General features: G+C 38.2%; 1 protein-coding gene across 1 annotated transcript in view; it reads left to right on the top strand.

Annotated features, from left to right (window-relative positions):
- The window catches only part of DYM (dymeclin), a 390,393-nt gene that overhangs the window by 103,513 nt on the left and 259,142 nt on the right, over positions 1-27,738 (top strand). The window lies entirely within an intron of this gene.

Genomic DNA, 27,738 nt, shown 5'->3' with positions numbered 1-27,738 from the left:
AGCTGTGCAATATAAATACAGTTATGCTCTTGGAAACTTTTTATCACTTACGTTTTATGAGGAAATTGTTCTATTTTAGGGGCTTTCTTGAGTAGGATTTAATATGACTAATTAAGTGTAGTTTTTTTATTATACACAGTGTTTCCTTTGTTTGGTGACAAATTAGCACATTTTGAAGAGGCTTGTAATAAATTCTGAAGTGGCACAAGCATGAATTTTGTCAGATTGGAAGCAAATTTCATTAACTGAAGAATCCTTTCCCATCATCCAGTAAAGCCTCATTTCTGCTTCACAGTGTTTTGACTTAAAAGAGACTAGAAATACCAGAGGACCTAGGTCATGTGAGGTTACGTCAGCTGAACTTGTGCTTTGTTCTGAAGGAGAAACAAAAACTAGGCTGGCGCTTTGGCAGTTGTAAGGTCTGTGTGGGTGCTCTTACTTAAGAAACCATGTATGGTCCACTTAATTACACAGTGAAGAGTTCAGCTGTCTGAAGGAATTTTAAATGGAGCTGAGTTCTGCAGCTGAATTAGGCAGTGACATGCTCTCCACACTCTAGCCAGGGTGTCAGTTTGATAGGAAAATGGAGTACTGTGTGATAATTTATGAGATGATTAGTCTCAGGAACCTCTTTGGATTGAAAGACCTCTGTTCTAGGTTGTCTTCTTTTGACTTCTTTTAGTATTATAAGTTGAACTACATTTGTAATCACTCTTGGCTTTGTCTCTGAGGCTGAGCATGCTGCCTTGACCATCAGATCTATAGAGGTTCATTCTCCGAGTCACCCCTCTTGTGGCCCTCATTGTTTCAGATAAGGAGGCTTTCAAGGCTTGCTCTTGTGTGGTCTCTAAAGGCAGCACAGGAGGGGCTTTGTGTGTTCCATAGAAAGGCTTGATTAATCTGTTAGTAGGTTTTTTTTTGGCCACATGGCATGTGGGATTTTTAGTTCTCCGACCAGGAACTGAACCTGGTTGCTTGGCAGTGAGAGTCCAGAATCCTAACCACTGGACCACTGGGAAATTCCCAGTGTTTTCTCTTTTCAGTCATTAAACTAGTGTTAGTGTTCAAAAGCTGAGTATTTTCTAGTACTCTCCAGTATGGTTGGAGGAGATAGTATAAATTCATTAACTGCTTTCTTTGAAACAATGACAATACTTTGCAGTTTTTCAAAGATGTGTATAGTTCTTGATTTTTCTTGCAGTTATATGTCATCATAAAGAAAGAAGTCCAGTATGGTATATGATGTCATCTGTACTGGGTGCCAAAAGACTTTTTAATTTCAGATATACTCTGCATATCAGAAAGAAGTTGCCAGTTTGTCTCGCAAATGTCTATCAAAGTTGGAATAGATAATCTCTTGAGACTATTTCCACATAATTTTGAATGATTCTCTAATCTTTTCCCCTACCATTAAGAAGTTTAGTATTCAGCTAAGGGCATTAAAATAGACTTAGGATTTTTGTGTGCCTATAGTGATAAAGCATTTTGCATAGCTTCTTAAGTCTTCTTAAAACTATTCCTGTAAAAGTATAAGTGATGGAGTAATTTATTATTTTACAGTATGTGGCCCAAAAGATTAAAAAAAAACAACAACCAAAGGATATTTTTCTTCTAAAAAGCACACTTATGTATTTTGTGCAAAAAAGAAACTTAATGAGAGGGAGGTTCAAAAGGGAGGGGATATATGTATACCTTTGACTGATTCATGCTGAGGTTTAACAGAAAACAACAACGTTCTGTGAAGCAATTATCCTTCAATAAAAAAATAAATTAAAAAAAGAGAACAGTCATAGCCATGTAATTTTGAATTAAGCTACACTCCATGAAAGTCAATCAAGTTGACAAAGGAAATATTTTAAAATTTTATTTGTTTTTAATTGAAGGATAATTGCTTTATAGTATTGGATTGGTTTCTACCAAACATCAACATGAATGAGCCATTGATTTACCCTTGTCCCTTCCCACCTGAACGTCCCTCCCACGCCCCTCCCCAAACCATTGCTCTAGGTTGTTACCAAATCCCCGTTTGAGTTCCCTCAGTCATACAGCAAATTCCCATTGGCTTTCTATTTTACATTTGGTAATGTATATTTCCATGTTACTCTCTTCATACCTCCCACCCTCTCCTTCCTCCCCTTCAGGCTGTGTCCGTAAGTCTGTTCTCAGTGTCTGTGTCTTCATAGCTGCTCTGCAAATAGGCTCATCAGTACTACTATGTTTCTAAATTCTTTCTAAATTCTAAATCTAAACAGTATATGATATTTGTATTTCTCTTTCTGACTTATTTTACTCTGTATAATAGCTCTAGGTTCATCCACCTCATTAGGACTGACTCAGATGCATTCCTTTTTATGGCTGAGTAATATTCCATTGTATATATATACCACAGCTTCTTTATGCATTCCTCTGTCAGTGGACATCTGGATTGCTTCTGTGTTTTAGCTATTATAAATAGAGCTGCATTAGGGAACACGTGTCTTTTTCACTTTTGGTTTCCTCAGGATACAAGCCTAGTAGTGGGATCGCTGGGTCTTATGGTTGTTTTATTCCTAGTTTTTTTTAAGAAATCTCCATACTGTTCTCCATAGTAGCTGTATCAGTTTACATTCCCACGGACAGTGCAAGAGAGTTCTCTTTTCTCCACACCCACTCTAGCATTTATTGTTTGTAGACTTTTTGATGATGGCCATTCTGACTGGTATGAGATGATACCTCATTGTGGTTTTGATTTTAATTTCTCTAATAATGAGTTGAAGTTGAGCATCTTTTCATGTATTTGTTAGTAATCTGTATGTCTTTGGAGAGATGTCTGTTTAGGTCTTTTGTCTACTTTTTGATTGGGTTGTTTGTTTCTCTGGGATTGATTTATATGAGCTGTTTTTGAAATTAACCCTTTGTCAGTTGTTTCATTTGCTATTATTTTTTTTCCCATTCTGAGGGTTATTTTTTTGTTTATAGTTTCCTTTGCTGTGCAGAATCTTTTAAGTTTAATTAGGTCCCATTTGTTTAGTTTTGTTTTTATTGCCATTACTCTAGGAGGCAGGTCATAGAGGATCTTGCTGTGATTTGTGTCACAGAGTGTTTTGTCTATGTTTTCCTCTAAGAGTTGACAAAGGAAATTTGACTTTAGTAGTGTCATCTTTTAGTTTGATGATCTTTTCGTTGATAGTTAAAGAATTTTCTTTAATATTAGCTTGAGAAAGATACGATTTGGAAGGTCCTCACCAAAAAAAAAAAAGAGAGAGATGCTAAAGCCAAATGTAAATTGTAAACCCTTTTGGATTACATTCATTTTCATTGGGATTAAATTTTTCCTGGATTTAGAAAGCATTTCCTTTCATAGCAGGATATGTATAGTATGGTTTGCTTAAATTATTTCCTTTGAATTAGGGTGCCTTATTTCAAAGAATACAACAGTCTTCGACAGTGAGGTTTTAGTTGTAACTGGAAAGGAAGAAGAGACTCTTTTTGTTAGAACTGGGGTCCAGAGGAGTAGTGAGCCATACATCTGGACCTTCAGAGAGTTTGGGAGGGCCCTCTCCGGTTTATTCTCAATTTTTCCAGATTTATATTTGATTGTTTCCCAAACTTTAGCAGAAACTCTGCTGCTTTTTACATGCCTGACTTTCTTCCTTTTTTACACTTTTGCTTGGGGTTATCTTTCTAATCTAGAATCCTACTTCCTCCTCTCTCTGCTGTTAAGTTTTCTGACCCTCCATCCCTTAAGATTCATCTCAAGTACCACCTTCTCCACAAAACACTTCCTTTTCTACCTCACAGCTAGATGTGGATTTTTCTGAGGCACTTAACACTCTGCTTTGTCTTATGATTACTAGGTTCAAGCCTCATTCTCCCTCCATTGATTCTATATACAATAAAACTTCACAGTTCACAGAGCAACTTTTATGTATCTCACTTTATTCTGATAGCAACCTTGTGAAATAAATGGTTTTACTTTTTTAATATAGTTGGTGAAGAGCTGTTTCTAGTTATTAAATTATTTGTCTAAGATCACATAGCAAAGAGGTCATGTTGGTTTGCACTTTAGCTCTGTTCTTTTGACTCTTGACCTTTGCTATCTGGCCTTTTTTTGTTTTTTCATTTTTCCCTATTTAAAAATTTTTTCAATTGAAATATAGCTGATTTGGGGCTTCCCTGGTATCGCAGCTAGTAAGAATCTGCCTGTAATGCAAGAGACCCTGGTTTGATTTCTGGGTTGGAAAGATACCCTGGAGAAGGGATAGGCTACCCACTGCAGTATTCTTGGGCTTCCTTGCTGGCTCAGATGGTACAGAATCTGCCTGCAGTGTGAGAGACCTGGGTTCAATTCCTGGGTTGGGAATATCCCCTGGAGGAGGGCATGGCAACCCACTCCAGTTTCTTGCCTGGACAATCCCTTGGACAGAGGAGCCTGGTGGGCTACAGTCCATGGGATGGCAAAGAGTAGGACACAACTGAGCAACTAAGCAGATTCCCACTCTTTTTTAGATACTTTTCCTATATAGGTCCTTACTGTTTGGCCTTTCATTGTCACCACTCGAGTCCTGAGAGTATAAGCTGCTTCTTGACTTATGTGAGGGTGTCACTGCAGCAGAGCACCTTATATTTGTAGACTGTCAGTAAATACTTGTGTGTAATTAAATACCAAAGCTAAGACAGCTACCTCAGGACCAGGAGCTGACTGTGGCTCAGATCATGAACTCCTTGTTGCCAAATTCAGACTTAAATTGAAGAAAGTAGGGAAAACCACTAGACCATTCGGGTGTGACCTAAATCAAATCCCTTACGATTATACAGTGGAAGTGAGAAATAGATTTAAGGGACTAGATCTGATAGAGTGACTGATGAACTATGGACGGAGGTTTGTGACATTGTACAGGAGACAGAGATCAAGACCATCCCCAAGAAACAGAAATGCAAAAAAGCAAAATGGCTGTCTGAGGAGGCCTTACAAATAGCTGTGAAAAGAAGAGAAGCGAAAAGCAAAGGAGAAAAGGAAAGATATACCCTGTGAATGCAGAGTTCCAAAGAATAGCAAGGAGAGATAAGGAAGCCTTCCTCAGTGATCAGTGCAAAAAAATAGAGGAAAACAACAGAATGGAAAAGACTAGAGATCTCTTCAAGAAAATTAGAGATACTAAGGGAACATTTCATGCAAAGATGGGCTCGATAAAGGACAGAAATGGTATGGACCTAACAGAAGCAGAAGATATTAAGAAGAGGTGGCAAGAATACACGGAAGAACTGTACAAAAAAGATCTTCACGACCCACATAATCATGATGATGTGATCACTCACCTAGAGCCAGACATCCTGGAATGTGAAGTCAAGTGGGCCTTAGGAAGCATCACTACGAACAAAGCTAGTGGAGGTGATGGAATTCTAGTTGAGCTGTTTCAAATCCTAAAAGATGATGCTCTGAAAGTACTGCACTCAATATGCCAAGAAATTTGGAAAACTCAGCAGTGGCCACAGGACTGGAAAAGGTCAGTTTTCATTCCAATTCCAAAGAAAGGCAATGCCAAAGAATGCTCAAACTACTGCACAGTTGCACTCATCTCACATGCTAGTAAAGTAATGCTCAAAATTCTCCAAGCCAGGCTTCATCAATATGTGAACCGTGAGCTTCCAGATGTTCAAGCTGGTTTTAGAAAAGGCAGAGGAACACAGAGATCAAATTGCCAACATCTGCTGGATCATGGAAAAAGCAAGAGAGTTCCAGAAAAATATCCATTTCTGCTTTATTGACTATGTCAAAGCCTTTGATTGTGTGGACCACCACAAACTGTGGAAAATTCTTCAAGAGATGAGAATACCAGACCACTTAACCTGCCTTTTGAGAAATCTGTATGCAGGTCAGGAAGCAACAGTTAGAACTGAACATGGAACAACAGACTGGTTCCAAATAGGAAAAGGAGTATGTCAAGGCTGTATGTTGTCACTGTGCTTATTTAACTTCTATACAGAGTACATCATGAGAAACGGCTGGACTGGAAGAAGCACAAGCTGGAATCAAGATTGCCGGGAGAAATATCAATAACCTCACGTATGCATATGACACCACCCTTATGGCAGAAAGTGAAGAAGAACTAAAGAGCCTCTTGATGAAAGTGAAAGAGTGAAAAAGTTGGGTTAAAGCTCAACATTCAGAAAACGAAGATCATGGCATCCAGTCCGATCACTTCATGGGAAAAAATGAGGAAACAGTGGCAGACTTAATTTTGGGGGGCTCCAAAATCACTGTAGATGGTGATGGCAACCATGAAATAAAAAGATGCTTATTCCTTGGAAGGAAAGTTATGACCAACCTAGACAGCATATTAAAAAGCAGAGTTATTACTTTGCCAAGAAAGGTCCCTCTAGTCAAAGCTATGGTTTTTCCAGTGGTCATGTATGGATGTGAGAGTTGGACTATAAAGAAAGCTGAGCACCAAAGAATTGACGCTTTTGCACTGTGGTGTTGGAGAAGACTCTTGAGAGTTCCTTGGATTGCAAGGAGATCCAACCAGTCCATCCTAAAGGAAATCATTCCTGAATGTTCATTGGAAGGACTGATGTTGAAGCTGAAACTCCAATACTTTGGCCACCTAATGGGAAGAACCGACTCATTTGAAAAGTCCCTGATGCTGGGAAAGATTGAAGGCGAGAGGAGAAGGGGACAACAGAACATGAGATGGTTGGATGGCATCCCTGACTCAATGGGCATGAGTTTGAGTAAACTCCAGGAGTTGGTGATGGACAGGGAGGCCTGGCGTGCTGCAGTCCATGGGGTCTCAAAGAGTTGGACACTACTGAACAACTGAACTGACCTGAACACTCAAGGTAAATGTAAACTCAGTTATATAACATGTCTATCACTTATTGAAGTCTTATGTTTGCCCATCACTTTAGTAGTTAATTTGGTTGTTCAGTTGCTAAGTAGTGTCCAACTCTTTGTGACACTGTAGACTGCAGCACACCAGGCTTTGCTGTCCTTCACTGTCTCCTGGAGTTTACTCAAACTCATGTCCATTGAGTCGGTGATGCCATCCAACCATCGTATCCTCTTTGGTCCCCTTCTCCTCCTGACTTCTGTCTTTCCCAGCATCAGGGTCTTTTTCAGTGAGTAAGTTCTTTGCATCAAGTGGCCAAAGTATTGGAGCTTCAGCATCACTCCTTCCAATGAATATTTGAGATTGATTTTCCTTTAGGATTGACTGGTTTGATACCCTGCAGTCAAAGGCACTCTGAAGAGTCTTCTCTAGCCACAGTTTGAAAGCATCAAATTTACATACATGATTTTACCTCCTTGTTGTTTAGTATTTTCTTTTTTTTAACATTTTATTGTGGAAAATTTCAAAGATGTGCAGACTATCTGTGCATAACCCATCTTTAAGACTTATCACCATTTTGCTTTTTTCCCCACTTTTAAAAAGCTTTCTTTGAAAATAAGCTCACACACACATATATATAATAATTCCAAAAATAAACTCCCCAAATTATCAGTATATACCTTTAACCAGACTGATTTATTGTTGACATTTTAATTTGATTTATTTTGTATTTGTATTCCTCTCCACCCTCTATTCTGCACACACACGCACACACACAAGTTTTTTTCTTTTAACTATTTGAAGGTAAATTATATGCGTCATGGCCCTTTACCCGTAAATACTTAAATGTGTTTTTTTTTTTTTAAAGGGGATGTCTCTATTTTTTTAGACTTAAAAAATTGAAGTATAGTTATTTTATAGTGTTGTTAGTTTCAAATGTACAGCGAAGTGATTCAGTTATCCATATATATACACACATATATATTCCACAATATATTAAAAGATAATTGAGTATAGTTTCCTGTGCTACATAACAGAAGGTTCTTGTTTTTTACCTATTTACATATAGTTTGTATATGTTAATCCTAAACTCCTAATTTATCTCCCCATCCCCTCTGGTAACCATGAGTTTGTTTTCTGTATCTGTGAGTCTCCTTTTGTTTCATAAATAAGTTCATTTGTATCATTTTTTTGTTTGTTTAGATTTCACAAATAAGCTATTTCATATGATACTTGTCTTTTTCTGTCTTACTTCACTTAGTGTGGTAATCTCTTAGGTCCATCCATGTTGCTAGAAGTGGCATCATTTCATTCATTTTTTATGGCTGAGTAATATTCTGTTTTGTGTTTGTTTGTGTATGTATATATATATGAAAGTGAAAGTGTTAGTCGTTCAGTCATGTCCAACTCTTTGTGACGCTATGGACTGTAGCCTGCCAGGCTCCTCTGTCTGTGGAATTGTCCAGGCAAGAATACTGGAGTGGGTAGGCAATCCTTTCTCCAGGGGATCTTCTCAACCTAGGGATTGAACCCAGAGGCAGATTATTTATCGTTTGAGCCACCAGGTAGCCCTACGTGTGTGTGTGTGCGCGCGCGCACGCGTGCGTGTGTGCGTGTTAGCCACCAGGGTAACCCTATGTGTGTGCGTGTGTGGGCGTGCGTGTGTGTGTGTGCATGTGTGCGTGTGTCAAAGCCCAGGAGTGGGATGCAGAATCTTATAGTAGCTCTATTTTTAGTTTTCTATGGAACCTCCATACTATTCACTGTGGTGGCTATACTAATTTACATTCCCACCAGCAGTGTAGAAGGTTCTTTTTTCTCCACACCCTCTCCAGAATCTGTTCGTAGACTTTTTGGTGAAGGCTATTCTGACTGGTTTGAGTTGATGATTCATTTTAGTTTTGCTTTACATTTCTATAATTAGTGATGTTGACCATCTTTTCTGCCTGTTGGTCATCTGAATGTCTTCTTTGGAGAAATGCCTGTTAGTTCTTCTGCTTATTTTTGATTCAGTTTTTATTGGGTTTTTTTTGAGTTGTATGAGCTGTTTGTATATTGTGGAAGTTAAGCCCTTGTCAGTCACATTATTTGCAAATATTTTCTCCCAGTCTTTTGTTTTGTTTATGCTTTCCTTTGCTATGCAAAAGCTTTTAAGTTTGATTAGATCCCATTTGTTTATTTTTATTTTTATTTCTTTTGCCTTGGGAGACTGACCAAAGAAAACATTGGTAAGATTTTACGTCAGAGAACGTTTTGCCTGTGTTTTCTTCTGGGGGTTTATGGTGTGTTGGATTATATTCAAGTCTTAAAGCCATTTTGGATTTATTTTTGTATATGATCTGAGGGAGTGTTCTGACTTCATTGGTTTATATGTGACTATCCACATGTCCAGCATCACTTGCTGAAGAGACTGTCTTTTTTCTATCTTGTCTCCTTCATCGAAGATTAATTGACTATAGGTGTGTGGGTTTATTTCTGGGCTCTCATTCATACTTTTGTTTCTGTGCCAATATCATGCTGTGTTGATTACCATAGCTTTGTAGTGTTATCTGAAGTCTGAATGTGTTATGCCTCCAGCTTTTTGTGTTCTTTTCCTCAGGATTGCTTAGGCAATTCTGTCTTTTGTGGTTCCACATAAATTTTTAGGATTATTTGCTCCAGTTCAGTGGAAGATGTCATGGGTAATTTGATAGGGATCGCATGAAGTCTGTAGATTGCTTTGGTTAGTACGTATGCCCTTCTTTCTGTTTAACTATTGGTCCTGAGGTATTGGTCTTGTTAGTAAGTGCTTGGATGATGTTTGATTACCACTAGTAAGTTTATTGAAGTAAATGAGAGTAATGAAAATTAACTTCTATAAAGTCTGTTCTTTTTTTCTCTTTTTGTTTTTTAAATTATGAAAGTTTGATAACACATTTATAGGAGACTTGGAAAATACAGAACAAAGTTACATATAGTTCCATTCTATATTACAGTTATTTTCAGTAGATAAGTTAAGATTTTTAATTGGAGTTTTAATATCAAACTCCTAAAAGTTAATAGAATGAATATACAGAAAAGTATAAGAATATAGTCGATCTGAAAAGCACCTGGCTCAGATGGTAAAGAATCTGCTTGCAGTGCAGAAGACCTGGGTTTGATCCCTGGGTCAGGACAATCCGCTGGAGAAGGGAATGACTATCTACTCCAGTATTCTTTCCTGGAGAATTTTATGGACCGAGGAGCCTTGTAGACTGCAGTCCATGGGGTTGCAAAGAGTCGGACATGACAGACCGACTAATACACACAAATACAATTTTCACACAGCAGTAGGATACAAAGTCTATTTAAGTTCCCATCGATTATAAACTAGGAGACACTGGATTATATGCAGGGACATAAACAAGATGCAAAAATCTCATGGTCTAAAGGTATCAAAATCATACAGAGTCTATTCTGTTATCACTGTGGAATTAAGTTGAAAATCAATAACAAAAGATACTTGAAAGTAACCCACATATTTTTAAGTCCAGTGACATTTAACAGGAGAGATCTATGACTTAGACATTGAAAACCTCAATAAGGTTAGAAAACTGAAAAAACAAATTTCGTTCTTTGTTTAAAAAAATAATTTTCATATATATGTCAAATGTGATTTATTTATTTTTCTGGAAGTGGTCAGAGTGAATTATATATTAATATGTTACTTTATCTGGTAATATCTATAATACATGCTGACAAACTTTTATTCATAGTTTTGGAGTACAAAATTACACTCTGGTCCCTTTCTAGTGCCTGAATTTGTTCTGCTGGGAGCCTATCATGGCAGATAATTGAGTCAATACTATTAACAACTGGGGAATGTGTTGTTTTGAGGCATCTCTAATGGGTTTAACTGACCCTCTCCTTTTGTATTACCTTGCTTTCTCTTCTTGCTCTCTGTAGCTGATATAGTCTAATTTATTAGGATTGGTTATGTCTGACAGTACGGTACTACAGCATGAAATAAGTTGGAACTCCAAATTCCCTGATTCTGGACACTGTATTTTCTTATTCATCTAGAGTAACTGCCCATTAACTGTTTTGGCAGATAGCATTCAGTTGTTAATGGCTTCATTATTAATTTTATTATCTAAGTATTTTCCATATGTAACTTTTATGTCCTATTCCCCTTCAGATTTTATAATACAGGTACAGACCTTTCAGTGTATCTATCTCAGATATAATTTTGTTAGTGTAATGTCATCCATAGCTCCAGCCAATGCATAAGATTTACTCTAATTTGAGCCCTGGATTGTCATTAGAAAAATATTAATATTTGGGGGCTTCCTGCTTTATTCAGAGTTAGGTGCTAGACATCATATTGAGAGGATTGATACATTCTAATTACAGTGTGGAAAGCAGAGTGTTTATGTAGGTGGCACGTGTAAAATAACAGAGAGTATTAATATAACTAGGGATTTTGTGACTGTTCTACGTAGACGAGATCTTATTTCCTGGGTTCCCAGGGAAGATTTGCTGTGAGGGCAGTAAGTAGTGTGGTTTTCCCAGATAGCAGACTTTTAGAGTTAAAGTGGACTCCTACAGTTTCCCTGACTTAGGACTGACGCACAAGGATCTTCATGAAACTGGACCTTGTAGTCCCCCAGTGGCAGGAAGTGCTGAGCAAGCCTTTTGTGAGTTCAGATGAGGCCCCTTTCTTCCTATATCTCCTCTGTTTGGATTGCACCACAGAGACCTCTCAGTTACTCTTTCTCTTCTCTCATTCCTGAAAGTCCTTGTGGATAAGAGTGGATTTCCAGAATTTGATATGGAGAATTGGGTTATTTGGGATGGAGCCCCAGCTTAGCATGGTCCTTAGACAAGTTCTTTAACTCTTTGTATTCTCATTATTCTAGTTATAAAGCTGAAAAATATAGGTTATTGTTATTGTGAAGAGTAAGTGAGATACTGTATATAAAACCAATTTTAAAACTATACAACATCCCTCCTCAGGTAAATGACTCTTATTATATGTACCGAAACTCTGCAGTTTCTTGCTAATCAAAATAAAAATAATTTAAAAGAAAATATATTAAACAGATGACATAAGTGACTGGAAAGTCTCTTAACAAATTTATATAAGACAATTAAAAAATCTGAGAGACTGTTTTATCTTTTTTGTCTGCTCAAGCCTTAAAATTTAGGTAAAAAATGTTTTGAAATACTGACCAAACTGAATATACCAGTCATACTTTTGCTCGTTCTCCAACTCACTTTTCATTTTATGTGGTGCAAAATTTGGCTAATGACAGTCAGAAAGGAAAATCTGATTGTTAAATAGATATTGCCCACAAGAGATTTCTCCTTGATTCCTAAATGAACTTGCCTTGACAACAGTCACTGTGGTACTATTTCTTACTCACTAGTTTTTCATAAGATTATATTTTCTTTTTAATATTTTGTTTATAAAATTAGCCAAAAATTTTAGTAAAGAAAAAATGCTGACCCACCCTGAATTGTAATAAATATTTCAAATGTTCAACTAGTCCAAGATATCTTAGTTACTTGGTAAGACAATTGATTCTTGATGCTTACTTTAATCTATAAGCAAACCACCTTATACTGTTAGAGATGTTTTACAAAACATGTGAATGAAGACTTCTACCTGTGTGACTTGTTATGTGACGGAGCAGGGTATATGGTGGTAACATTTTGTCAGATCACCGACTCAATGGACATGAGTTTGAGCAAGTTCTGGGAGTTGGTGATGGACAGGGAAGCCTGGTGCACTGTAGTCCCATGGGATCACAAAGAGTCGGGCATGACTGAGTGACTGAACTAACTGACTGCTGTAACAAAATACCATGGACTGTGTGGCTTGAACAGCAGATATTTATTTCTCAACAGTTTTAGAGGGTGGAAAGTCTAAGATCAAGGTCCTGTCTGATTTGGTTCTTGGGGAAAGCTCTCTTCTTGACTGGTTGCACAGTATCTTCACATGGTATTTCTTCACTGATGTCTCTTCTTCCTCCTACAAGGTCACAAATACAATCCTGGGGGCTCCACCCTGATGACCTCAGCTAAACCTAATCACTTTCCAAAAGCCCCACCTCTTATTACCACCATATTAGGATTAGGGCTCAATATATGAATTTGGTGGGGAGGACTCAAAACATTGAGTCAGTAGTAGGTATTAAGAAGGTCATGAAGAAATTCTCACTGAAATTCTCGGTTTTGGAGGCTGCTAGTCCCTTATGTTTTTTGATAGCTAAGGTACCTTTTAGCTCCAGTCATTCTTTATTTTAAACCACAAACTGTATAGTGGTGGTGCTGAGGGTTGGTGGCCAAAGTAGATCACCCACAGCCCATTCAAACCTCACTAATATGTTTAAAAACAAACAAACAAAACAGAAGTGGCATTACAGAATGCATAAGGAGATTTTCCAATAATCTGTGATTGAAACAAATTATTTTCTTTTCTGATTTTGGAAAGTGAAAGTGAAGTCACTCAGTCGTGTCCGACTCTTTGCGACCCATGGACTGTAGCCCACCAAGCTCCTCTGTCCATGGGATTCTCCAGGCAAGAATACTGCAGTGGGTTGCCATTTCCTTCTCCAGGGGATCTTCCTGACCCAGGGATCGAACCCAGGTCTCCCACATTGCAGAAAACCTCCTATAGTGTAACATCAAAGATTTCAAGGGAGGAAAGGAAGCCAGGTTGAAAGAAGAAGGGGGAGGAGGCAGGAGAGGGGCAGCGAAAGGGGTGGCCTTACAGACGTCTCCTGCCACCTACAGATATCCAGGCGTTATGGGGCTGCCAGAGAAGGGAGGACTGGAACTCAGCCCTACCAGAAATCAGAACCAGAATGCGAGTTCTCTGCCAAGAAGAGGTGATCAGTCTCCAATCCTCAGCTCAGGCTGAGGGCCCTTCCACCAGATTCCTGCGTCCAGGACTGGGGACTAGAAAAACAGGGAAGGATAGGAAGGGTTAAGGAGAGGAATGAGAGAGGGAAGGGGAGAGCGGTCAATAAAGTCTCTTGTTCCTTACCGGTCGGGGCACTCTGGCCAGTTGTCTGTGTCAGGAGGAGACCAGGGACAAAAGGGTCCCAGTTGCGGCCACTCTGTCTGGTCCATTGGCAGGCAAGCTGGCCCCTGAGTACCCCAAGTGGTCAGGATGTCAGTCTTGGCAGAGAAGAGTCCCCGCCAGAGTCGCCATTTGTTGCAGGAAGAGGGACCCCTTCCAGGGCCCGAAACTGGGCCCTTGTCTAACACTCAGAAATGAATTGTCCGAGGAGACACATGTGCTGACAAAGCAAGAGATTTTATTAGAAAAGGGCACCCTGTTGGAGAGCAGTAGGGTAAGGAAACCCAGAAGAACTGCTCTGCTGTGTGGCTCACAGTCTTGGGTTTTATGGTGATGGGATTAGTTTCTGGGTGGTCTTTGGCCAATCATTCTAACAGAGTCTTTCCTGGTGGCGCATGCTCAGCCAAGATGGATGGATCTGATTTTGGAGGCCACCCCATATTATGTCCTTTGGAGGGATTTTGGCTCTAGATTTTTATAATTTGGTATCATGGAAGAAGCACAAGTATTTGGCTGTTGGTAGTAGACCTAAAACTGAATGCTGGTCTTGCCATTTACTAACTAGATGTTCCTGGGCTATTTAACCTCTCAGTGACTCAAATTCTTCAAGGTAAAATGAGGATAACTCTTTCCTTTGTAGGGCCTCTGAGGTCATCAGATGAGCCAATGTGTAGGCAAGAGCCTGTTACCCAGTAGGTACACAATAAATGGCCACTGTTAGTAGCAAGTATTACATAGTTATATTTGAAAGATAACTTCTGTTTAGAAAAAATTCAGTGACGTTTTAATGATTTACTAAGATTTTTAATGTAAATTATGAAAATATCTGTTATTTGGTATATACATTTATAGTAGAGACTAAAGATAATCACTAAAAGAGTTAGGTTGAAAGTTTATATTGTGAGAAGAAAAAATAAGTTATAACATTTATTGTTTTTCTTTTGATTCTATCCTTTGATCTTGTCTTTTAATATATTTTCAGGCTTCTAAGTAGCCTCTAATACCTAAAAAAAGGATGAAGCAAAGGAAGAGTTGACTTTGAAATTTCTTGTGTATTTTTTCATTATAAGACAAAGCTGTGATGTGATTATAACTGAGTATTTAATGTTTTAAAGAGCCAAGCCTAGTTAAATGTGTTCTGCCAAACTGCTTTCCATCATAAGTACTGAGGTTTTACACAATAACTTCTGATATATGGCTTTTCCATTTGAATGAGCCATCAAAAATGTTTTTTTTTCCTTTGCTTGCTGTGCTGGCTGTCCCAGCCAAACTATAATGCCAAAGTAGTGATTATTTGTTTAGGCAAATGTTATACTAGAAATTAATAAAGATTTGAAGATTAAAATTTATCTCCCTCAATTGTTATTGAAAAAAAGTTACTGAATTCCTTATGATAGGTATGGTGTGTAGTAGTTGTAATTTATTTTATGTGACGATTGTTTTTGTCTTCAGTTTTGGCTTCTTCTGGGCTGACTCATTGAGAGAAAGAAAAACTACAGTAAGAGAAAAAGTATGTGACACTCAGAAACAGGCATAGTTGTGAAAACATTTCTAATTAAAGCACTTTGAACTTTCAAAAAAGAAAGTGGTTTATAAATAATAATTATATTCTAGATTCATTTTTATTTGGAATGATCTGATAGGTCTTTATATACCAGGTGAAAGAGTGACTTTTTCTTTCTACTTGTTTATTTTCAGGAGTGAACTCATTTTGTGGCTTATAAAACATAGTTAATTTCAGATTCTGTTTCCTTCTAATGGTTCCTTGCAGAGCTACAGTGAGCATTTAGATTAGTATCTGTGACACAAACATCATATTTTGTTGTAGAGTCATAATATAAGTTACTTTACTTTTAATTGCTCTCTGAAAAAAGTATTATTTTAGGGACTTGTTTGATAGTCCAGTGGTTAAAAATCTGCCTGCCAGTTCAGGGGACACGGGTTCAACCTTGGGTCTGAAACGATTCCACATGATGTGGGGCAGCTAAGCCTCTGCACCACAACTACTGAGCCTGCACCCTGAAACAAAAAATAGCCCCCACTTGCCACAACTAAAAAAAGCTGTTTTGCAGCAATGAAGACCCAGCACAGCCAACAAATTAATGAGTAAAAATTTTAAAGTATTATTTCAGATTTTAGAGTTTTAAAAAATGTTTATTAAATGATATTCATTGACAATGTCAAAATAATAGTATTGACTTGTTATCTTTTGTCCTTGTAATTTGCTGGAAATCACTCCTAAACCAGTTTCCAGAGATGGTGTTGAAAAGTCAGTATGCCAGCCCTCTGTTCTCATTTTGTTCTTCACTGATTTGAAGGGAGGACTGAAGCTTCTTTTATGCTACAGATAGTTTGGGAATCAGTTCATTCATATTCACCAGGAGGAAATCAGAATAATGCAATCAATTTCAAATGAAATCTTAGGACTTGCTGTCAGTGTTACTTATTTGACATCAGTGATTTAATCTGTTTTTGAGAATCTGCTAACATAATTTATTTTATTGTGGAATTTAACATATTAACGATACTTTAAACATAAGAATACTAAAGTCACAGAATTCTAATTTTGGGGAATGTAAATCTTATTTGAAAAATGAAGCAATTAGAGCAGATTTGCCTTAAAACTGTTAAATTCTATCACAGTCAGTGAGTACAACTTTCATTAAGCAGCTGCTTTAAAATTTACATTGATTTCAGCGTGGACGTTTGGAGTAAATAGAAAGATTAGATTTATTCAAGATTACTTGCTGAGAGAATTTGTGAATGGTAGTAAAAACCCCCATAGATTATATTTGGTATAATTTTGAGACCATTTTTACATGAATAAATAATAATATAAAGTCTAGAGTTAGGATTCAAAAACTTCCCTCTTAAAATGTTTCTGCACCTTACTTTGAAATGCGTAAAATAAGCTACATTGACGGGGAATATGGGGATGCATAGATGGATAGGGATGTTATCTTAAATAAAGCAAAATGTTGATGTAAAATCTAGATGGTTAGTATATAGGTTTTTAGTATATATATAATTTTAGTATATATATAATTCTTTCAACTTTTCTGGATGTTTAACCATCTTTATAATAAAATGTTTGGGAAAAAATAGAATCACTGTGATGTTGGATTCAGTCAGTTCAGTTCAGTTCAGTCGCTCAGTCGTGTCCAACTCTTTGCGACCCCATGAATCGCAGCACACCAGACCTCCCTGTCCATCACCATCTCCCGGAGTTCACTCAGACTCATGTCCATCGAGTCAGTGATGCCATCCAGCCATCTCATCCTCGGTTGTCCCCTTCTCCTCCTGCCCCCAGTCCCTCCCAGCATCAGAGTCTTTTCCAATGAGTCAACTCTTCGCATGAGGTGGCCAAAGTACTGGAGTTTCAGCTTTAGCATCATTCCTTCCAAAGAAATCCCAGGATTGATCTTCAGAATGGACTGGTTGGATCTCGCAGTCCAAGGGACTCTCAAGAGTCTTCTCCAACACCACAGTTCAAAAGCATCAATTCTTCGGCGCTCAGCCTTCTTCACAGTCCAACTCTCACATGCATACATGACCACTGGAAAAACCATAGCCTTGACTAGACAGACCTTAGTCGTGGATGATGGATTAGTGTTGTAAATTTCAGTTTGTGGATTAGTGTTGTAAATTTCAGTTTGTCCATTAAAAAGTTATCTCCTAACTTCTAATCCTTCCAGAATTTCTAGCTAAGTTTTTAAAGAATATGGTTGTCTGGCCAGACCTGGACTCACACCCTTACTGCCAGCTAATCAGCTCTATAACCTTGTGACAGTTTTGTATCTTCTTCAAGTCCTTTCCCATTGGTGAAAATGGAATCATGATTCCTTTCAGGATTTGATAAATGCCTCTTCATTTTTCTCTTGTACTTTGCCAGACTGTGATCCTTGAAGACCCATTAAATCCAGTTGGATGCAGTGGTGGAGAGAGAGAGGGAGGTACCATTCATCGTGTTGGCCAGCAGCCTCCGGAATCAATTCTGCAAGGCCATGGGGGTCCCATACTTGACAGAGGCTAAACAAAAGAAAGGAGGGAGAGAGCAGTGGTTAGCCATCCTCACCAGATTGCGGATAGCTTTTGGCATCAGATAGGTCTGATCTGGAAACCGGGCTCCGGTTTTGTTACTTTATTTAACTTCTCTGAATCCTAATTTTCTGGTTTTAAAGGTGGAACTTAGGACTTCCCTGGTGGCTCAGTGGTAAAGAATCTCCCTGCCAATGCAGGAGACACAGGTTCTATCCCTCATCAGGGAAGAGCCCACATGCCGTGGAGCAGCTAAACCCACATGCTGCAACTACTGAACCTGTGCTCTAGAGCCCAGGAGCCACAACTGCTGAAGCCCCCGCACCCTAGAGCCCATCCTCTGCAACAAGAGAGGCCACCGTGGTAAGAATCCCATGCACTGCAATGAAGAGTAGGCCCTTGCTTGCCACAACTAGAGAAAAGTCTGTGCAGCAAGGAAGACCCAGCACAGCCAAAAATAAATAAATAAATAAAAATCTTTTTAAAAGTAAGACTTAGAATATCTTTACCTGTGGGCTTTTGTTACATATAAATAACATATGACAAGTAGTGAATATATGTCTAGAACATGGTAAATACTGATAATAAATACTAGCTATAGTTTGCCTGGCTCATCTTCCCCAGCCCCACCTGTATCAATTCCTCTAGTTTTCCAAACACGTTACATATTTTTATCTTACATGTTTCATGTTCCTTTAGCCTTTCCGCTTAGAAAATTAAGAAAATTCCCCCTCCCCCCGCCCGCCTTTTTAGATTATAAAAAGGGAAGAGAATCACAGATCCAGGATCTTAGCATCTTTAACCGTAACTTCAGTTTGAAAACCTTGCTAGTTAGCAGTACCATTTTTCAGGCCATCTGAGTGGTGCAAAGTGAAAGTGAAAGTCACCCAGTCATGTCAGACTCTTTGCGACCCCATGGACTGTACAGTCCATGGAATTCTCTAGGACAGAATACTGGAGTGGGTATCCTTTCCCTTCTCCAGGGAATTTTGCCAACCCAGGGATCGAACCCAGGTCTCCCGCATCGCAGGCAGATTCTTCACCAGCTGAGCTACCAGGGAAGCCCGAGCGGTGCAAAAGCAAGCCGAATTGGAGCTAATTTTGCGATTCCGCATGTCACAAGTGATAGACCGTGCATTTTCTTCCGCATGTCACAAGGTGATAGACCGTACATTTTCATAGTCTGATGGGTGTTATAGTCTCTGTGGCTTCCGATGCTGCAGATTAAGGGGTAAATGTTGAAAAATTTTAAACTTGTCTTTTCAAAACTCATTCTAATAATAATTCCTATGCCTCTTTGAAGTTAGTTTCTAACCCTCAGTTTATTCTACAAAGTGTACACAGATGAACAGATATTAGTTTTAAGAAAGGTTTTATTTCAGTCGTAATTATTCCAAAGTATAAATTGTTCCACAGATATTTCTAAAAGTAAAATAGTTTTGCCAAGAATTGTTTGTCGGTCCAGGGGTTAATCCCCCGTGCTTTCACTGCTTTGGATTTCTCACCCCTTCTCCCCCGACCCGGTGTCTTCTATTGTCTGCTCTGACTGAAGCCAGCAGGCAGAGAAGTTTGGAAAATAGAGTTCACAGGTTTCTAGCCCCCTGTATTACAGATCATAGATGGGGAGAGTGTGTGGAAATGAGAGCAAAAAGATACTAGATGTCCAGATCTGTGATACTTATTTTACAGAGGTTATATAATTTTCATCAAGTCACACAGCTCATAGATATCATGTGTGGCTATCTTTCTCCACACTGTATGCTCTGTGAATGTGAAAAACATATGTGTGTTCATAGTCTTAAGCATTATGGCACAGGGGCACTCAAAGTTATGAAAATTTTAAAGAATAAGGTTAGCTATAATTCTCCCACTATAATTAATCAGTTATTTCCATTTTTTCATTCTTTTCCTTGTCCTTGTATAGAGGTATATTTTTATACATATAACAAACTAGATATTAAAATAGGTATTTAAAATATGCAAATATTAAGTTTATCTTGTCATTAAGGTTATGAAAATAAAATTACTATATACTTGAAAAGTTTGAGTCCTAATAAAGGTGCAGTTTAAATTCAAGCTGTTACTTTTATTAATTTCATTTCCTGACTTGGTCAGATCAGGAGAGCAGGCAAATTTTTGCTGGAAAGCAGCTAAAATTACTTCCTTCTTTTGGCTGTATGATTAATAGCACATGTTTTGAGGTATCCAGTTGCTAGTATTCAAAGGGAAGATGTCAGGGTCCCAATACTTGTGCCAGTTCTCGTGTTGCTAATGGAGGTCACTGGTTTATCTGGGCACAGTTTCCGTGAGTGAGGGTAAAGAAAGGACTCAAAAGACAGGGTATATATCAAACCACTCAGTCATGTCTGACTCTTTGCGACCCATGGACTGTAGCCCACCAAGCTCCTCCGTCCATGGATTCTCCAGGCAAGAATACTGGAGTGGGTTGCCATTTCCTTCCCCAGGGGATCTTCCCGACCCCAGGGATCAAACCCAGGTCTCCCACATTGCAGGCAGACGCTTTAACCTCTGCGCCACCAGGGAAGCCCAGAAGCCAATTAGCTGTTCCATCATCTTAAGTAGGAGGATATATTTTGGGGACGCTTCAAAAGATATATTCAAATGTGGCATGATAATGGCTGCTGATTGGTCTTCTCCCATCTTATCTGACTACATGGATGCCAAGAATAGATCATATTTCTAGGCCTCTTTGAAACCGTGTATGTATGTGGTCTGTAGTTCAGCCAAGGCAAGGTAAGGAGCAGTGGTATAGGCAGACGTGCAGATAAGAGTTCTTAAAGGAAGTGGGTGTCACCATCTCTTATCTGTTGACTTGAATGAAAATATAATGGCTGGAGCTGGATTAGCCACATTGTATCCTGAGTAAATTTAGAAGTGGAGATAGTACACAGTGGAACACAGGAGAAAAGGAACCGGCTCTGGAATATCATGGAGTAGTGTGCTAGCTCTGCCACACCTACCTTTGGACTTCTGTTGAGGCCATAATTAATATAGGTCTGTCACTTGTAACTTTCCCTAATCCTGACTTATACTTGGTTGACAGCGTATGGTGTATGAGACAAGGTAATGTAATAAACTAGCTTTCTAGGGCAGATTATTTGTAGGATAATTATCAGAATAGTCACGCAGAGACCAGAAAAGTGATGAGATAGAATAGAACCTAGTACTTCTCCCTCTCCGCGTACCAGTTTTATCTTCAGTTCCCCAGCATTTTTGTTACACTCTTCACAAAATACAGCATTTACGTTCAGAGTAAAAGAAACAACAAAACAGTAAATTATGTAAGTAATCTTTTTTTGTTGTTGAATTCTGTCAACCATAGTAATTTATGCATTATGGAGAAAACTGTTAGAGCCATTAACAGTGCTTTCTCAGGCAGCCTGTAACAGCTGAGGCAAATGAATAATAGCCTTAAAGATCCAGGAGTTTGTCAGGAACCACTTGACAGTGTTCAGGTTTCATGTTTTATAAATTAATGTACATTTACGTTCTACTTAAGTAATCATATCTACATTTATTACTATTAAGATGGGATTATACGACAGTCCAGTGACTTTAATTAACTTTCTAAAAATCTTAGTGTAAAGTTAATGGTCCAGGAAAAAATATCATGTTTGTTTTCTGACCTTGCTTATTTCTGGCACATCATGGATGATCTCCAGAACGTTTAGCCTACCTGTTGGAGGAATAACATGTGTATGGTTTGAGTCTAGTGGAATTTCTTAGCCGACTGGATTTTTCTTCCTCTCTTCTGTCAGTTATGTGATAACACTGTAAAAAAGCCTGAAACTTAGATTTAAGCCTGCTAGTTTTGTGACCTTAGGGAGTGATGGAGGGCATTGAATTTCTACTTTCTGGTAGCTTTGTGATCTGCTGTTTTGTTATTTTTCTGTCTCTGCTATTCTTTTTTGGGGGGCTGCACTGCATGGTTTGTGGGATCGTAGTGCTCTGACCAGGGATTGAACTTGGGCCCTGGTAGTGCAAGTCCAGAGTACTAACCATGGGACCACTAAGGGATTCCTCTGTTGTTCTTTTTACTTCTAATATTTCTCTCATGTCTTCAAAGTCTTCATGTCCTTAATCTCTCTTAGAATTTCATTTGTCTTTCTGAATTCTGAGTAATTTCTTCAGATTATCTTCCAGTTCACTCATTCTCTTTCCTATTGTCTCATCTGTGAGATCCTTTCACTGAAGTTTTCTAATGTTTGAAATATAACATAGGTGCAATAAACTTTATCCATAGTTAAGTGAGAGGTTGATTAAGGTGAAGCCTTAGAATTGACTGTTGAAATGTAGTAAGATGGAACTTATTGGTACTTTGTCAAGAATCACTTAGGTGGAAAACTAGTTAGGGTGGGTTGAGAGGAGAATGGGAGTCAGAGAATGTGAAGAAAAACAAGGCAGCAACTGAAAGGGGGCATGGGTTTTACGGAAGTTTTTTTGTTTGTTTATTTTTGGTTGGGAAAATGGCACAACATGTTTATATACTGTGATAGGAATGATCCATTTCAGTTCTATAAATATTACTAAATGCTTGCACTTATAGAACTTACATTTTAGTAGAGATGGAAAAATTCTTATTCCTTTAAACAGGAGTGAAGGCAGAGTATGTACACACTGACACAGATGTGTTTGTGGATTTTTAAAATGGAAATATCTAGTTATCTGATAGACTCTATTGAGAGTCAGTTGAGCATGAAGTTTGGGGGTTGGTTTTGGAAGTTTACAAAATGAGAGCTGTAGAAGAGTTAAAGAAATGGACACCAAAGAAATGTAATAGGATTGCTGGACAGAGCTGACAGCCCACTTGAAATCCACAGGGAGGAACTTAAACGCAATTGGAATGGTCGTATTGTTGTTCTTCAGTTGTGTATAGCCGCTTTGGAACGTGGAGTTGGTGGAGAATTGGATTGAGTCAAGGCTGGGGTTCTGCTCGGCAGATACAATGGAGGAAAGCAGGAGTGTGAGGGAGTCGGGAAGGAGTCTGCGAGGGAGTGATCCTAGCCTGGTCCCCCGAGTCCGAACTGGGTTAGGAAGGAGTGAGGACATGGGGTTGGTGGTGGACAAAGACAGAGGGGTAGAGAGGGCTGACCAGGTCAGACATTGTTGGAATTGGATATCAGAGGAGATGTCCTGGAAATCTGGGAGGCGGCATTCAGAGTGGAGTATATGAATTCAGAATTGGGGTGGTAGTACAGTCATTAGCAAAGAGAATGTGTAACTAGGGCATGACCATGGGAGTGGGTAGTTGGGGTAGGTTAGAGAAAGCGAACAAGCAGATCAAGGCCTTGACAACCATATTGGCTTAACTGTGAGTGTGTTGGTATTTTTATTAAAGATTTTTTTGTTATGGACCATTTTTAAAGTCCTTTTTGAATTTGTCACGATATTGCTTCTGTTTTATGGTGTGTTTTTTTGGCTGCAGGGCATGTGGGATCCTAGCTCCCTGACCAGGGTTCAAACCCACACCCCCATTATTGGAAGGTGAAGTCTTAGCCACTGGACCATGAGGGAATTTTAAAATGAGGACTGGACAGTGTGGAGGGGCAGACAGTGAACCAGGCGCTCAGCTAAGGAAAAAAGCAGGAGTGACAACGCTATCTATAGATGACTGCAGGAAGAATTGTTGATGAGTTATGTGGTCTGATGGGATATTTCAAAGCACCTGGGATGTCAGGAGAAATGGTTTGGAAGCTGTAATGGTTCTCTGTGGTACGTGGGTTGTGGGGAGAGAAAAGCACATCCCCACTTACAAAGGCTCCAGAGAAAGAGCTGTCCTTGGGGGACACCCAGGTTTCTGTTAGATCAGGGGCAAAGAGGTTGAGCTTGAAAATATTGAGGATTTTTTCTGATGAAATATGTGAGTTCTGGAGGTGATGGGGAGAGAGCTATGGGAAAGTCTAAAACAGTTTTAGAATTGCATTAAAAAAATTTTTTTTTTTTTTTTTTTGGCTATGCTGCAAGGTTTGTGGAATCTTAGTTCCCTGGGCAGTGAAAGTGCTAAGTCCTAACCACTGGACCACCAGAGAACTCCCTGGTTCCATTATTATTAAAATAGATTTGTACACGAGTCAGTTTAGTTAAACTAGACGTATAATCAAGCACAATAGATCTCAGTAAGTCTCCTTATGCTGCAAAAATCCCACTCAGGGCATGTGTACTAAGGCTTAGTGTCTTCATATTTCTTAGATGAAACATGAAGTTCTGATATTTTCTCTCCTTACCCACTCTGGAGACTACTCATGTTAGTATGTGTTTATGGACTGCTAACTGGATTGTATTGAATGTTCTAGGGATATTTCTTCAGTCTCATGAGTACTTTCAGACCATATGATCTATAGTGTTCACTCTTATTTGTATTTGCTACCTCCAGCTTTCATTTGGGGATCATTTAGGTCTTGGGAACTTTTTGGGTTTATTCATTTGGTTTTCTGTTTTTCAGCTATTTATGAAAGTCCTCTCATTTCATAGATTCTAGTTTCCTAGTCCCTTCTAAGCTTTAAAAGCAGCTGTTGCTGCCTTTAAGGCATTTAAAAATTCATTTTAAAATAGTCAAAATTTTGGAAGAAATACTTCTTCTCATCTTTTCTTGAATGTCACTTTCAGCCAAAGAGTAATAGTTACTCATAGACTCTCAGTTTTAATGCCCAGAGGAGTAACAGCTGGAGACCTATATGGAAAAAATGATTGTTACTGAGGTGGGAGTAAATCTGTTCTACATACTTTATTATAGTCTTTTGGTTTATATTTACTCTTTCACAAGGCAAAGTTGGATGCTAATTTCAGTCCAGTCACTCAGTTGTGTCCGACTCTTTGAGACCCCATAGACTGCAGCACGCCAGGCTTCCCTGTCCATCACCAACTCCCAGAGGATTTTATTATTAGAAATTTATTTGTGGATTCCAAATTGATTCTTTTTGGTTATTAATACTGTTCAAGTTAGTAAACTTATTAATATAGTTTTGGACAAAATCTCTTGCATAATTCACACTTCAGTCTTGATCTTTATTTGGAGAAAATGATTTCATACAAATGTTTTTACAGTAAAGGTAAATTCAGTCTACAAAAATGAAAAATTAACAATTACTCATTTTCCTACTTGGTGTAATATAACAAACTACATTGTCAGGGTGCAGAGAAACCACAGTGTAGAAGGGAGACATTCATCTCAAGCATCCCACAGTTGACAGGGAAGACAGTCATGCCAGCCAAGGGCATGCAGTAGTACAGCCGTGTGTAAGAGACAGAAGGCGTTTGTAGTTAACAATGAAATTTATAGCCCTGATAAGGACCTATAATTTTAACATGGGTGACAAACAGTACTGTTGGATGTAGTACATTCAGCTGAAGGAGGAGTGAATGGTTGTATTTGGTTGAAAGGTACTTACCGTTTCTCTTCCATCACTAACACACATACCTATATTTTATGTTTTGTTGGAGATGCCTCACTGCCAGTAGATGGAAGGGTGGCCAGGGTGTTGAGGGGTTACAGACCATGTATCATTGAAAACTATTTTGGGACCAGGGCTTTTTTGGTTGAAAGAGGGGAACTCTTGTGAAACTATACACTGCCAGATGCTTAGAACTGTGACATGAGGGCTTGTCCTGTTTCCCTACAGGAATATTTCTCCCAACTTCACCCACATCCATGCAACCACCATGACTTTGTCTTATCTGAGTACAGATTGAATTCCAATTTACTTACTTCACTTTTTCAAAAATTTAATCACATTATTTACTCTATCCTTATATTAAATGGTAAAGTTCTTGAAAATTGTGTGATTGATATCCTAGTTTATATATTTCTAATGTACATAACTCTGAAGATTTTTAAAAAGTTAAAAATCTTAACTATCTCTCACTTCATCAGTATGGGGAAACTCTGCTTTAGAGGCCAGCCCTGGGACAGATGGAATGAAGTTACTGGGGAATCAGATACGGGCCTGTTCAAGGAAGGACTGTCTGTTCTCTGAGCACACAGGCACAATGCCCCTTTCTTATTTCCTGGATCATAGTTATTTGCATGGGAATATGAAATAGGATTTAGCTCAGAGGACACTAGGTTTCTTATTCATTGTGTTTCCTTTCATTCTCTACACTTTAGAATTCCCACCTGGCTCATCTTAGGTTCTCATAAATGTTTATTTAGAGGTGTGATTCTCGAGTTTTACTTAAACAAATGAATTCTGTTACCTTTCATTGTTTTTCCTTTTTGAAAACAGGTGTTATCTTCATAAGTACTGAATTATTTCAGCAGATTTTTTTTCAATTTTTCTTTAATAGTTCTATTTTCTACTCTTAAAAGAGTAAGACTTTTAAAATTTCATATGGCTTATATTATGCTGGATTACAAATCAGAGATTCTGACAGATTTCAAACTACAAAGGTAGATAAAATGTTTTAGTGTGCTATGAGTTTCTAAAACATTTTCCTCTGTTCTTTTATGGTGTGTTTTTTTCTCTTTTCTGAGATGGTCAAAGCATTCCTTTTGGGAGACAGGCTGGGGGTAGTAATATCATGTTGTTTTGTGTTAGGAAAATTGAATTTGACTCAGAACTGTTTTAGGAACTAACAGTCACCAGATATTTTAAGAGTGCTTTAAATGTGAACATATGTAAAAAAGTGAAAATATTAGTGACCTTCTCACCACCCTTTCCCCTTTCCTAGCACTATAGTATGATTGGCTGTAGTTCAAGATTGTGTATGTTGCTGTTTTATATTCATTTTAAAATGAAAAAAAGAATTGCTAATGAAAGTTTCCTTAATATAGGCTGATTACATAGAAAGAGAGATACTTGAGGACTGGGTGGGCCCTTTAATAAATAGGGTATGTTTTCATCAATAAACTAATATTTTAGTATATTTCTTTTAAGAAATACTGTTCTAAAGATATCATGTAAACTTTTTCAAATTTCATGGTTTCTTTTACTACATTATTTTAGAAATCAAAACATTCTAATCAGAAAAGCAAGTCACATTTAGTACCAGTAATCAGAGGTAACCACTCTAAGCGTTATGGTATATACTTATACTTATCTTACAAAAGGGAATGCCTACTGTGTTTTTTTAGCGGTATGCATTTTAATTTAAGTTTAACATATAGAAAAATGTAAAATTAGTATATAGTTCAGTTCATTATCAAAAATGAATGAACATACATGTAATTACCAGTCAGGACCAGTATTCCCAGCACCCTGGAAACTCCTCTCATGCACTCTCCTAATAGCTCTCCTCTCCCAGCTGCAGGGGAAACCGCTGCTGTGACTTGTAGCACCATAGATTAATTTTGAACTTTATATTGATGGAATCATATGCTATGACTATCATATGTATTCTTTTCTGTCTTTGATTTGTAAAATTCATTTATGTTTTTTCATGAGGCATAGTTTGATCATTTTTGTGTTAGTCCATCTTAAGACTATCTCATATTATATTTCTCTTTCATACTGTAATAAGTATTTGATTATTTCCAACTTTTGCCTGTTAACATAATGCTGTGTACATCTTTGTACATGTCTTTGCACATATGTAAGCATTTTATTGAGTATAATAATTAGGCAAATTGCTGGGTCCTAGCTGTGCACCATTCACCTATAGTGGGTACAATTAAACAGTTTTCCAAATTGTTTTCACCTATTACACTCTCACTAGAGTATATGAGAGTTCACTTTGTTCCATATCCGTGCACAACATGTTTTTGGAGAAGGAAAGGATGGAGTTGTGTTTATTGAGATATAATTTATATACAGTAAAATTTACCTTCTGTTAGTTTAATGAATACATATAGTCATATACTAACCACCATGAGAAGGCAATGGCACC

The sequence above is a fragment of the Budorcas taxicolor genome, chromosome 22, assembly GCF_023091745.1.
Source record: "Budorcas taxicolor isolate Tak-1 chromosome 22, Takin1.1, whole genome shotgun sequence".
In the NCBI taxonomy this organism is placed as follows: domain Eukaryota; kingdom Metazoa; phylum Chordata; class Mammalia; order Artiodactyla; family Bovidae; genus Budorcas; species Budorcas taxicolor.
Note: the sequence above shows the minus strand (reverse complement) of the source record. Positions and strands in the feature narration are given on the sequence as shown.